Below are 12,169 nucleotides of genomic sequence, written 5' to 3' on the forward strand. Positions count from 1 at the left end.
CTAGTGTTCACTCTCTACCATGTGAGGATACACTGAGAAGACAGCAGACCAGTAAGTGGGCCCTCACCAGATACCAAATCTGCTGGCACCTTGATCTTGAATTTCTCAGTTTCCAGGACTGTGAAAAGTAGGTTTTTGTTAAGTCACCCAGTCCATGGTATGTTGTTATAGCAGCTCCAACTGACTAAGACATTGAGGTAGCCAATATTTTCAGGGAGATGAGGGTATTTCATAGAGAGATCCATAAATCTCCATAAGGATTTCTCGAGCCTGTTGCTAAATTCCAAGCCGCACAATTGTAGGGTGCAATTCTACAGGGCTATATGAAAGTATTTGAAGTGATAATAATGGTCAATTATTTTCCAAATTTGGTGAAAACTACAAACCCAATAAGCTCAATACACTACAAGTAGGATATACACAAATTATTTCAGATAGGATAACCTCACCAAGGCATATCACAATTAAATAGCTGGAAACCAATGATAAGGATTAAAACTTAAAAGCAGCCAAAAGAAAAAGGACACACTAGGTGGATAGGAACAGCAACAATTCTAGACTTCTAATCTAAAATTATTCAAGCCAGAGAACAAGTGAATAACATTTTAAAGTAATGAAATATTTTGTAAAACCAAAAAAAAACCCAAAAACCTATTAAGCTAGAATTATACACCTAGCAAAAATAACTTAAAAATAAAAGGGAAACAGACTTCTTCAGACTAAAAAAAGCTGAGAGAATTTTCTAACATAAGATATTCACCATAGAAGTTGTTGAAGTAGGCTGGGTGTGGTGCCTCATTCCTATAATTCCAGCACTTTGAGAGGCCAAGGTGAGTGGATCACCTGAGGTCAGGAGTTCAAAACCAGCCTGGCCACCCCTTCTCTACAAAAAGTACAAAAGTTAGCTGGGCATAGTGGTGGGCACCTGTAATCCCAGCTACTCAGCAGGCTGAGGCAGGGAGGCAGAGGTTGTAGTTAGCTGAGATCATGCCACTGTACTCCAGCCTGGGTGACAGAGCGAGACTCCCTCTAAAAATAAAAAATAAATAAATAATTTTAAAAAAGTGTTAAAATAAATATTCTTCAAGCAGAATTAAAAATATACCAGAAGAAAACTTAGACTTACACAAAAGAATGCTGAATATCATAAAGGTACATATGTGGGTAATTGTAAACAATGTTTTCACCTTAGTTATTTAATAAATAATTGGCTACAAAAAGAGAATATAATAACATATTTTGGAGTTTATAACACATTTATAATTTATGACAGCAATAGCATAGTCAATACAAAGAACAAGAAAGAGATAGACTGTTGTAAGGTTCTTACATTATATTATGATATTATTTCAAATTAGTTATGGTAAGTTAAAGATGCAATTATCAGTCTTAAGCTAGAGCAACTACTAAGAAATGATGATAAAAAGAAACAGAAAATTAGCTAAAAATGGAGATGAATACTAGACATTACTACATTGATTTAAAGAAGGGATGAAAAAAGAACAAAGAATAGTTGAGACAAATAAAAAACAAATATCAAGATGATAGGATCAACCCCAACCATATAAATAGTTACAATGAAACAAGTAGTTTTACCATTCTAATTAGAAGGCAGTGATAGTAAAGGGGGAGCTGTACAAGTAACTCCCCAACTCTGTGGTTTTCAGTCTAGGCCTAGATGCAGGCTGCATAATGCATCCAGCCATGGCAGGGCCATGGCACAGAGTCTTTCTGGCTGAGATAACCAGGAAATTGAATCTGGAAAACTGTCAATGCCTCTAAGAATAGGGAACACTTATAAAGGAAGAAACCACAGAATAGATCTCCAATCTTTGGTAGACCCCTGCACTACACATGTAGGTAACTGGCTCAAAGATGTAAACAGACCAGAATTTCTATGTAAGAAACAGAATTTGCAGTTCCAGCACAACCAAGAAAATTAGCAGCTAAAACGAAATAAATTATGTTTACTAGAGAAAAATGAGAGAATCAATAATCTTCACAACTTAACATTTATAGTATTCTAGGCATAATAAAACATTGTTCAATGATGAACCAAGAAAATAGACAGTATTCTTAAGAGAAAATATTGATTCTGACCACAAAATAAACCACATGTTGGAACTAACAAATAAAGATTTTAAGAGAGTAATTATAACTATCCTTAATGAATTAAAACAGAATACTTTTTAACCAGTTAATATTTCAGTAGGGAACTGGGAAATGTTAGCAGGTAATAAAAGCAATAAAAATAGCCAAACGGAAATTCTAGAAGTTAAAAATATGTTTGGATATTAAAAAAAAAATCAAAGAACAAAAAGCACTGGAAGGATTTCATACCTAAATGGACATAGCAAAGAAAAAGTAAGTTTAAAAGAAAGGAAAGAGTAAGTTAATTTGAAAATACACATCAGTAAAAATTAACATCTGTAATAAACAAGACATTTTAAAAACGATTAGTGACTGTAACTAATTGTAATGAATTATACATTTCAGGATAGCTAGAAGAGAGGATTTTAAATGTTATCAGCAGAAAGAAATGATAAATGTTTACAGTGATGAATGTCCTAGTTAGCTGACTTGATCGTTATATAATAAATACATGTATTAAAACATCACACTGTATTTCATAAATATGAACAAGTATTATATATCATTTATGAATAAAATAAAACTTTAGAAAGAGAATGAAGTCTTACAGACCTGTTAAATAATATCAAGTGGTCAAATATAAGTATAATTGGGGTAAAAGAAGAAGGGGATAAAAAATTGAACGGAAAAATAAAATTTGAGAAAATTTGGGATGCTAAATGAACACAAAGCAGAGTTAACATAAACAAACAATGAAGCACAAGAAGGCAAAGTTGAGTTTTAAAAACCAAAGATAAAGAACATCTCTTGAAAACAAAGAAAAATGGCATGTTATGTATAGAAATCAATGACTTTTTACCAGGATCGATGGAAAAAAGAAAACAGTGGAATGCTGTATTTTAAGTGCTTAAAGAAACAAAAACCCTAAAATTCTACATAGTGCTAAAATATCCTTCAAAAGTAAAGGCAAAACAAAGACATGTTAAGATAGACAAAATTAAGAATTAATGTACATCAGACCTGAACTACAAGAAAATGAGAAAAAAAATACATGTATTTTAAGAAAGGAATAAAGAACACCAGAAATGGTTAATATCTGGGTTAATTCAATATACTATTTCTTCTTTTTGTCTTTCCTCTTAGTTTATTTATAAACCATGAAACTGTTTAAAGCAAAACTTATGACATTTTCTTGTGGCGTTTGTAAGGTATATAGATACACATTCTGTCTATCACCTATCAATCTATATCTATATCTATCGTCTATCATTTATCTATCTATATATTTTCTATATATCTATCTATATCTATTTCCTTCTCTGCTTGTATGTTTTAAGACAGCATGCTGTTACATTGTAAAGACCTACAAAACAAGAGGTTGAGGCAGCCTCATACCCACAGGCAGTGAGAAACTAATGCCCTCAATCCAACAACCAATGAGAGAATGAATCCTGCTATTAGTCATATGAGTGATCCTTGAAGCAGATTCTTGAGCAGTCAAGCCTTGAAATGACTACAGACCTAGCCAACACTTTGATTGCAATAAAGGACCTACCTAAGCTGCACCTAGATCCCTGATCTTCAGAGACAGTACAACTGTAAATGTTGTTATTCCAAGCCACTTACTTTTGTGTAATTTTCTGTAGAACAATAGATAAATTGATACAAATACATGAGCAACCATAAATGTGGAAACTTATCATAACAGAATTTCAAGGATATGAGGCAAAAATGGATGGAATTACAAAAAGAAATGGAAAATCTCATAGTCATATTTGGAGATTTTAACACTCAATTGATAGAACAAGTAGGAAAAAATCAGCGAAGAAATAGAAGATATGAACAAACACTATCAATCAACTGTCCTAATCTGTTTAACAGTTATACTAATACCTGCCCTTTTTACCTTAGTGAGAATGACACGCCTGACTGTTGAGATTCAGTGAAATGAAGTGTTCTGTCCAAATTCTTGCCACCAGAAAAAGACAGGTTTCAGACTTATTTATGCCTTCTGATGCTTCCTTGATCACTTTAAAAATAAGTGTTAAGATATTTAACAATCAGCTTATTATATATTTATTAACTGAGCAGCATTCACATATTTATTTCAAATAATAAGAAATTGTTGAGTCCAAACTATTAGATTATATAAACAAAAATGAAAGGTTAATATAGACTGGTAGAGTTGAAAAGTAAGAAAATCTTTCTTGTTAGATTATATCCTATAAGTATTTAAATCCTTTCTACCAGATTCTGACCTCTTCACCTGTTCCAATGACTAGAAACACATTACATTTTAAAAAGGCTAAATATTAAATCAACATCTATATTTTTGTGAATTTTATCCATTGCTGTCAGTTCTTTCATCTGATATAACAGAATAACTAAAAACTATTTTTGTTACGATAGTGATCAAATATTTAAACATTTTATGCCTTGTACTGAGTCTGGCATTTATAAGAGAAATTGCCAAATCCCTTCAAGAGACAGCATCAAATAGTTCAGCTTATTAACACTAGTGAATCTTGCACCTGTGCCTCTAAAGTAAAAACACCAATAACTGTATAGAGTACAAGATGTGTGTCTAATAAGGACCAAGTAATGGAGGATAATTAACTTTGTAATTCTACATTTCTGTAAATGTTTTCTCTAGTGATTGTGGTTATCTATATCTCTTTATCTATTGTGGTCATTTTTGGCCACACTCTGAACCAGTGATTCATACTGAGTTTTCAATCAATAAAAACCCTAGAGTATTTTTTCTGTAGACTGCCCTGTTTTCCCAATCTTATACTTGTACAGTTAATCTTCCTTTTACCTAAGGGCAGGTTGATTCATTTATCACTATCTAATTTGTAGCTTTGGCTCTTCATTCTTTCCTGTTGAGATCTTTTTGAGTGCTCTTTCTGTCATCCCTTGCGTTAACTATTCCTTCCAGAATTATGTCATATGCCCCCAAGCAGTGGGCCTATTCTGGACTCATTCTTCTTGTTCTGAAGGTTTCCAAAAATGTCATTTTCATTGTTTCTGGTATTTTTAACAAGGCACTGCTTATTTATGTCTGTTACTTTCTGTCTTCATATTTCTAGATTTCTGCCACTCTAGGGTTTACCATTGAGTGAAGGTCATATTCCTGACCTTTCATCTTTTCACATCTCCTTCAAACTGTATGCTTATCTTAGGGCAGGAACAAGATTTAATAGATTTTATTCATTTCATTGGTACACAGAGAATTTGTAGTTATCAGAATTTTGGTTTCAATCCTCCTCCTATTCAGTCGGTTATCTTACAACTAAAACATCTGGTCAGGGATACATCTCACATATTGCAGAGATTTAGATGATACATATCTTGCTGTATCATGTGAAAGCTCCTTTCCCATGTTGTTTAGAATTTTAAGATGACACTAACTTATGGACTCACTGAGCAAATACTTAATAAACATTTATTGTATAAATATATGGAAAAATAAAAGGAAAAAGGAAATTGATGAAAAATAAGTGAGAGATGTGTTATTTTTAAAATACTTGATCCACTTCAATTTTATAAACTACTTATATTTAACTACAACACTTCAAATCAGCATGATTCCCCCCTTGTCTTTTTCACTGATTCATTTAAAGACAAAATGAAAAGGCAAATTATAACCTGAAAAATTTGAAACATTTATGACAAAATCTTATTCTTCACCTGCAAGTAGCTATTTCAAACCCAAAAGAAAGCAACCTGATGAAAAATGTAATGAACAGAAAATTTTCATACTCAAAGAAAATATTAAAAATGGCCAATGAACATGTTAGAAAATGATAAGACTCTGTAGTAAACAAAAAGTGTAGTCAGTCACAATTTTTATTGGACCAAAAATATGTATTTTAAAAGAATAATCAGTGTTTTGACAAAGTAAAATGGTTGTTCCCATAAATACTATTGGAAATGTAAATGAGAACAATATTTAAAATATATATTTAGCAATCTTCATCAAGAGTATTAAAAATGTGTATACACTTTGACTCAGTATTTTTCTCATTTTAACTCTAATATACTTTTTCATTTATGATTCAGAGTTTAAATATACAAATGTGTGTAACAGTGTTATTTAAAAAAATAAAAATCAGCTTAATTTTCCAATTAAAGTCTAATGGTGAGATAAAGAATGGTAAAACTATAAAATACAATAATTTAGTCATTAAAATTTACATTTTAAAATCATGTATTATCTAGCTATAACAATTCAAAAATATTTTTAAAGCCATACACATTTTATTTATGCATATAAACAAAATAATCTTCATATTCTTTAACAGTATGAATATAAAGAACACTGTAAGAAGTTACACACTCATTATTGCATTAGATGGTTATTATAATTTCCTTCTCTCTTTTATACATTCTGTACTTTTCCACTTGTGAACAAAAAACTTGTAATTTTTAATTAAAATGTCATATAACTGAAACAGAAACTAAAAAGCACAGCAATCTGGAGTCATTTAATGTTGGTGGAAAAATGAATCTCAATATCTCATGAGAACTTCATTATATTAAAATGTAATTAAAAATTTAAGTTAATGATAATGCTTGAAAATTAAAGTTTTTTATTTTTATTTTTAAAATTTTTATTAGTTTTTTATTTTATTTATATATTTATTTATTAACTTTTATTACATGTTCAGGCGTACATGTGCAGGTTTGTTATACAGGCAAATTGCATGTCATGAGAATTTGGTGTAGAGATTATTTCATCACCCAAGTAATAAGCATAGTGCCCAATAGGTAGTTTTTTGATTCTCTCCCTCCTCCCACCATCCACCCTCAAGTAGGTGCTGGTGTCTGTTGTTCCCTTCTTTGTTTCCATGTGTACTCAATTTTTGTCTTCCCTTTGTAAGTGAGAACATACAATATTTGGTTTTGTGTTCCTGTGTTAGTTCACTTAGGATAATGGCTCCTAGCTCCATCTATGTTGATGCAAAGGATGTGATCTCATTGTTTTTCATGGCTGTGTCGTGTGCCATGGTGTGTATGTACCACATTTGCTTTATCTCGTCCACCACTGATAGGCATATAGGTAGTTCCATGTTTTTAATATTATTAATAGTGTTGTGATAAGGATATGCAGGCTGGTGTATTTATGGTAGAACAATTTATATTCCTTTGGGCATATACCCAATAATTGGATTGCTGGATCAAACAGTATGTCTGTTTTAAGTTCTTTGAAAAATCTCCACACTGAATTCCACAATGGCTAAACTATTTATATTTCCACCAGCAGTGTATAAACATTCTCTTTTCTCCACAACCTTATCAGCATCAGTTATTTTTTGACTTTTTAGTAATAGCCATTCTGACTGGTGTGAGATAGTATCTTATTGTAGTTTTGATATGCATTTCTCTAATGATTTGTATGTTGAGTATTTTTTTCATATGCTTGTTGGCTGCTTATGTCTCTTCTTTTGAAAAGTATCTGTTCATATACTCGGCCCAATTTTTAATGTGATTGTTTTTTTGCTTCTTCATTTGTATACGTTCCTTATAGATTCTGGATATAAGACCTTTGGCAGATGCATACTTTGCAAATATTTTCTCTCATTCTACAGGTTGTCTGTTTACTCTGTTTATAGTTTCTTTTGTTGTGCAGAAGCTTTTTGTTAATTAGGTCTCATTTGTCATTTTTTTGTTGTTGTTGTTGAAATTGCTTTTGATGTCTTCATCATGAAATTTTTGCTAGGTTCTATGTCCAGAATAGTATCTCCAGGGTTTTAATAGTTTGAAGTTTTATATTTAAGTTTCTAACCATCTTGTGTTAATTTTATGGTGTAAGGAGCGGTCCAGTTTCAATCTGCATATGTCTAGCCAGTTATCACAGCATCATTTATTGAATAGGGAGTTCTTTCCCCATTGCTTGATTTTGTTAACTTTGTTAACTACAAAGTTAGTTTGTTAACTACAAACATTAGATGGTTGTAGGCATGTGGCATTATTTCTGGACTCTCTATTCTGTTCCATTAGTTTATGTTCTGTTTAATATCATGCTGTTTTGGTTACTGAAAACTTAGAGTTGGAAGTTGAGTTACATGATGCCTTTAGCTTTGTTATTTTTGCTTAGGATTGTCTTAGCTATTTGGGCTCATTTTTGGTTCCATATGAATTAATTTTTTTCTAATTCTATAAAGAATGTCATTGACAGTTTAATAGAAATAGCATTAAATCTGTAAATTGATTTGGGCAATATGGCCATTTTAACAATATTTATTATTTCTATGAACATGGAATGTTTTTCTTTATTTGTTTGTCATCTCTGATTTCTTTGAGCAGAATTTTGTAGTTCTTGTTTTAAAGATCTTTCACCTCTCTGGTTAACTGTATTCCTAGGAATTTTATTCTTTTTGTGGCTATTGTGAATGGGATTGCATTCTTGATTTGACTCTCAGCTTGGACATTCTTGTTGTATAGGAATGCTACTGATTTTTGTGCATTGATTTTGTATCCTGAGGCTTTGCTGAAGTTGTTTATCAGATCAAGGAACTTTTGGGCAGAGACTATGGAGATTTCTAGGTGTGGAATCATATCATCTGCAAAGAGATAGTTTGATATCCTTTCTTCCTAGCTGAATGTCCTTTATTTCTTCCTCTGGTCTGATTGCTCTGGCTAAGACTGCCAGTATGTTGAATGGGAGTGATGAGAGAGGAAATCTTTGTCTTGTTCTGGTTTTCAAGGGGAATGCTTCTAGCTTTTGCCCACTCAGGATGATGTTGACCATGGGTATTTCATAGATGGCTCTTATTATTTTGTGGTAGATTCCCTGAATGCCTCGTTTGTTATGAATTTTTAACATGAAGGGACCTAATTATTAAAAGCCTTTTCTTCTTCTATTGAGATGATCATGTGCTCTTTGTTTTTAGTTCTATTTGATGAATCACACTTATTGATTTACATATGTTTACCCAACCTTACATCTAAGGGATAAAGTCCACTTGATCAAGGTGAACTTGTTTTTTAGTGTGCTGCTGGATTTGGTTTGCTAGTATATTGTTAAGGATTTTTGCATTGATATTCATCAAGGATATTGGCCTGAAATTTTCTTTTTTTGTTGTGTTTCTGCCAGATTTTGATATCAGAATGATTTAGGCCTCATAGAATGAGATGGGGAGGAGTCCCTCCTCCTCAGTTTTTTGTTATAATTTCAGTAGTTTCCAATTCTTTATGCATTTGGTAAAATTCAGCTGTCATTCCATCTGGTTCAGTGCCTTTTCTGTTGGTAGGCTTTTTATTGCTGACTCAATTTGAAAACTCATATTGGTCTGCTCAAGGATTCAAATTCTTCATGACTCAATCTTGGGAAGTTGTATGTTTCCAGGAATTTATCAATTTCTTCTAGGTTTTATAGCTTGTGTACATATACATGTTTATAGTAGTCTCTGATTTTTTAAAATATTTCGGTAAGGTTAGTGGTAACATCCCTTTGTTATTTCTAATTGTGTTTATTTGGATTTTTCCTCTTTTTTCATTAGTCTAACTCACAGTCTATCTATCTTACTTGTTCTTTCAAAAACAAACTCATAGCTTCATTGATCTTTTGATTCTGAATTTTCTTCAGTTCAAAGATTGAAGGAATATCATCTCACACAGATAAGAAAGAACCAGCAAAAGAGCCCTGGCAACTCAAAAAGCTAGAGTGCCTTCTTACCTCCAAACAACTACCCTAGTTCCCCAGCAATGGTTCCTAACTAGGCTACAATGGCTGAAATGATATAGGATTAAGAATATGGATAGGAAGGAAAATCTTAAAGATTCAGGAGAGAGTATCAACCAAATCCAAACATTCTAAGGAATAAAATAATACAGGAGGTGAAAGGTGAAATGGCCATTTTAAGAAAGAGCCAAACTGATCTGAAAAAGCTGGAAAACTAATTTTAAGAATTTCAGATACAATTGTAAATATTAACAGGAGAACTAATCAAGTTGAGGAAAGAATCTCAGAGCTCAAAGACCAGTTCTCTGAAATAACTCAGTCAGAAAACAAAAGAAATACTAAATAAGAATGAACAAAACCTCTGAAAAGCATGGCATTTATATACAGAGATCAAATCTACAACAAATTGGCATCCCTGAAAGAGAAAGAGAGAAAGCAAGTCACTTGGAAAACATATTTCAGGAATTGTACATGAACATTTCCCTAGACTCAACAGAAAGGCCAACATTCAGATTCAGGAAATGCAGAGAACCTCTGTGAGATACTATACAAGACAATCATCCCCAAGACACATAGCCATCAGATTCTCTGAGTTTAAAGTGAAAGAAAAATGTTAAAGGCAGCTAGAGAGGAGGGACAGGTTACCTACAAAGGGAACCTCATCAAGCTGACAGTAGATGTCTCAGCAGAAACCATACAAACCAGAAGAGATTGTAGGCTTATACTGGGCATTCTTAAAGAAATAAGTCCCAACCAAGAATTTCATATCCAAACTAAGCTTCATAATCGAAGGAGAAATAAGGTTCTTTTCAGAAAAGCAAATTCTAAGGGAATTCTTTCACCAGGAAAGGAAAGATTGTTACTGGCCACTACAAAAAAAAAAAAACAAAAACACACAAGTACATAGACCATTGACACTATACAGCAATCACACAAACAAGTCTGCATGATAACCAGCTAATAACATGATGACAAGGTCAAATCTGCATACATCTATATCAACCTTAAATGTAAATAGGCTAAATGCCCCAATTAAAAGGCACAGAGTGGCAAGTTGAAAAAAGAAGAAAGACCTGTTTGCTGTCTTCAAGAGACTCATCCGACATGCAATTACACCATAAGCTCAAAGTGAAAGGATAGAGAAAAATCTACCATGTAAATAAAAAAATTCAGGGGTTGCTCTTCTAATTTTAGACAAAATAGACTTTAAACCAACAATGGTCAAAAAAGACAAAAGAAATGCATTACATAATGGCAAATGGTTCAATTCAACAAGAAAAGCTAACTATACTAAATATTATACACCCAATGTAGGAGAACCCAGATTCATAAAGCAAGTTTTTAGAAACCTATGAAGAGACTTAGATAACCATAAAATTGTAGTGGGAGACCTCAACATCCTACTGACTATATTACAGATTACACTGAGGCAGAAAACTGACAAAGATATTCAGGACCTGAACTTGACACTTGATTAAATGGACCTAATAGACATCTACAGAACACTCTACCCAAAATTTTGAATACATATTCCTATCAACTGCACATGACACATACTCTAAGATCTACCACATAAAATATAAAACCACCCTCAGCAAATTAAACAACACTAAAATCATACCAACCACACTCGCAGACCACAGTCCAATAGAAATAGAAATCAATACTAAGAACATTACTCAAAACTATATAATTACATCAAAATTAAACAACCTGCTTCTAAATGATTTTTGAGTAAGCACTGAAACTGAGACAGAAATTAAGAAATTGTTTGAAACTAATGAGAACAGGATATAACATACTAGAATCTTTGGGACACAGCTAAAGCAGTGTAAATAGGAAACTTTTCAGTGCTAAATGCCCACATCAAAAAGTTCAAAAGATCTCAAATTAAAAACCTAATGTTGCAAGTAAAGGAACTAGAGAAACAAGAACAAACCAATCCCAAAGCTAGCAGAAGACATGAAATAAAAATCAGAGCTGAATGGAAATTAAGGTTATACTGTGTTTAATTTCCCTAGTTTAAGAAGCCAGGAAATAAATGAAAACTTTTTTTTTTAAATTTTCTTTATTAGAAATCTTTAAGTTTTGAAAATATGTATTCTTTTGCCATTAAGGAAGGATAAAGAATATGGAAAATCCAATAATGTTTAAAGCTCATTCCTCCACTGATAGGCTGTAACTGTATTAGATCATATGCCATAGGGTTAAATACTCATAAAGTTTCTGCAGATTTCAATGAAAGCTTTTTATCCTCAGCCAATACTATATTCTCTTAGCACATATGCCAACTACTGGGAGTAAATAAAAAACACAGAAGCACTCTTGACTTTTTTTCAGGTAATTGATACATGATAAAAATAATTATTTTATTTAACTTTCTACATATTC

Source organism: Rhinopithecus roxellana, chromosome 6 (assembly GCF_007565055.1).
Source record: "Rhinopithecus roxellana isolate Shanxi Qingling chromosome 6, ASM756505v1, whole genome shotgun sequence".
Taxonomy (NCBI): Eukaryota; Metazoa; Chordata; class Mammalia; order Primates; family Cercopithecidae; genus Rhinopithecus; species Rhinopithecus roxellana.